Below are 3,142 nucleotides of genomic sequence, written 5' to 3'. Positions count from 1 at the left end.
GTTTGACCAGAATCACATAATAAGATGTTAGGGAGGTGACAAAATGTGTTATGGTCAGATTTGTTGTTTTGAAGGAGTATTTTCAAGTGCAAAACTGAGGCAGAGAAAAGGAGAGGTTTAGTAAGGAAATTTCACAGTTTGTGGCCTTGGCAGCTAAAGCTTGAGGGCACCAAATGTGAAACAGTTAAAATCAAGAATTTTCAGGAGGTTGGAATTGGAGATAATGCAGATATCTGGAAGGACATTTTTTTTAAAAAATGTCATTCTTGGGGTGGGGGTGGCCATTACTGGCTGGTTTAGCATTTACTGACCAGCCCTAATTGCTCTTGAGAGGGCTGGAGGCTGGAGGCTGGAGGACATTACAGAGCGAGATAGAGAGGAGACGATCAAGAGATTTGAACAAAAGGATGAAAAGTTTAAAATTTAGCTGCGTGAGCATGGGCCAGTTGGTGAACAAACCTTGTTGTGAACACTCATGCGGGCAGCAGAGTTTTGGATGGCCTCAGGATTACATCACCTGATGAGTAACCTATAACTCCTTCCCTTACAGCATTGTGAGAGCTGATGTGGGAAGATAAAGCTGTTAAGACAGCAGCACATGGTTGGGAGAATGAGCAATGGTAAAAATCTCATTTAGATACAGTCAATGGAAGGAAGGAAAAACCACTAAACAGAGCTCAAGGGCACCCAAAAATAGAGGCAGAGAAGTAAGACTAGTGCAGAGAGGGGAATGTGAGAGGATGGTGAGGAATGTGTAAGGATAGTTAAGTCCAGAGGTAACAAAGGAATGGACGAGAGTTTCAGCAGCAAATGAGCAGAGACTCGGAGGAGTCGGGTAATGTTACTGTGGTGGAAGTAGGCAGTCTCGATGGTAGGGATATGTGGTTGAAAACTCATCTCTGGATGAAACATTTCACCATGGTTATGACTTGTTTAGTTCAGACTCCAGCAGTTGCCACAGAGGGTTTAGAATCAGTTGTGAGGCAGTAGAGTTTGTGTTGGGGAATGAAGATAAAGGCCTCGGTTTTGCCAGTTAGTTAATGGGAGGAAATTTCTGCTCCACCAGGACTGGATGTCAGCAATGTTTGGATGGTGTGTGACCTGGAGGGAACTTGGAGGTGTTGGTGTTCACATCCACCTGTTACCCTGCCCCTTCTCAGTGGTGGAGGCTGAGTGTTTAAAAGATTCTGAGAGTTCTGGTCAAGTTGTAGGTGTCCAAAATCCCTCTCCTTCATTCCCTATCTCCACACAGAAGCCAACGTCTTGTGAGAGATTGTCTCTGTCTCTCTTGTTTTTTGTTTGATGTCCATTTCACAGGATATTAGAAGGAGAAGATTTTCAAGCGCACCATCACACCAGGATCTGATGGAGTCGCCCATTTTATCACAAATGGAACATGATCAGATTTTAAACCTGGAAGGAAAAGGCTCCATTCACACTGGAGAGAAACTGTATACGTGTTGTGTGTGTGTGGACAAGGCTTCAGCGAATCATCAGACCTCACAAACCACAAATGCAGTCACACTGGGGTGAAACTGTGGAAATGTGGGGATTGTGGGGAGGAATTCATTTCCGCATCTGGGCTGGAAACTCAAGACGCAGTCACCCCAGTAACAGGCCACTTACCTGCTCAGTGTGTAGGGAGGGATTCACTCAGTCACCTAGCCTGCTGGAACGCCAGCTCATTCACACTGACAAGAGACCATTTCAAAGCCCAGACTGTGGAAAATGCTTCAGAACATCCCGGAACCTGATGTCCCGTCAACGAGCTCGCATTAATGAGAGACCTTTTAAATGCCAAGACTGTGGAAAATGTTATAAAACATCTGGGAACTTGGTGTCCCATCAACACGTTCACACTAAAGAGAGACCCTTTAAATGCTGAGACTGGAAAATACTATAAAACATCTGGGGACCTGATGGCCCATCAAAGTGCTCACACGGAGGAGAGATCGTTTAAATGCCCAAACTGAGGGATGTGCTTGAAAAGTCCCAGGGACCTGATGTCGCATCAACTTGCTCACATTAATGAGAGACCTTTTAAATGCTCAGCCTGCAGGAAATACTACAAAACCCCCTGGACCTGATATCCCACCAACACGTTCACTCTGAGAAGAGACCATTCAGGTGCTCTCACTCTGGGACTGGGTACAGGTGATCATTTGACCTCACAGAGCACCAGCAAGTTCATACTGGGAAGAGACCATTCAGCTGCTCCGAGTGTGGGAGGGGATTCAGTCGGTCGTCCAACTTGCTGAGACACCAGCAAGTTCACACTGCGGAGAGATCTTTTAAATGCCCAGACTGCGGGAAGTGCTACAGAAGCTCCTGGGAACTGAATTGTCATCAACATGTTCACACTGAGGAGAGACCTTAAAAATGCTTAGACTATAGGAATCCCTGTGCAAGTTCTTGGGTACGGTTTTATCATCGTGTTCACATTGAGGAGAGATCTTTCAAATGTCTAGTCTGTGGGAAGTGCTATTGAAGTTCTATCGAATTGATGTCCCATCAACATTCTCACATGATGAGGCACCTTTTCGGATGCTTTCATTGTGGGACTGGGTTCAGGCGATCATCTCAACTCTCAGTAAACCAGTGAGTTCACACTGGGTGGAAATCATTTACCTGCTGCATGTGAGGAAAAAACAGTTGGGTCACTCATCGGCCCTGCTGAGACAGCAGAGAGTCACCCTGGGGGACAGACCGTTCACCTGCTCTGTGTGGGGGAAGGAATTCACTCACTTATCAATCCTGCTGAGACAACATAGAGTTCACAGATCTCAACGGTAATTGGACTTTGCAGTTCATCACATTCAGGACTGAAAGCAAAGTTTTAATATTCTGGATAAAAGGCAAATAAATTAGCTTTGTATTAAACACAGTGTGGCAGGTCACTGTAAGGATGTGATCATGGAGTACTTGGAAGAGTCAGCATGGCTTCACCAAGGGGGCTTCATGCCTGACAAATCTGATGGGATTCTTTGAGGAGGTACTGAACAACTTGGACGAAGGGGAGCCAGTGGATGTAGTCTGTTGGATCTTCAGAAGGCATTGACTAGGTGCCGTACAGGAAGCTGCTAAATAAGGTAAGGGTCCATGGTGTTAGGGACAAAGTACTGGCATGGATTGAGGATTGGCT

Source organism: Rhincodon typus, unplaced genomic scaffold, assembly GCF_021869965.1.
Source record: "Rhincodon typus isolate 14 unplaced genomic scaffold, sRhiTyp1.1 hic_rhity00012906, whole genome shotgun sequence".
Classification (NCBI taxonomy): Eukaryota; Metazoa; Chordata; class Chondrichthyes; order Orectolobiformes; family Rhincodontidae; genus Rhincodon; species Rhincodon typus.
The sequence above is the reverse complement of the archived record's forward strand: the minus strand, read 5'-3'. Positions refer to the sequence as shown.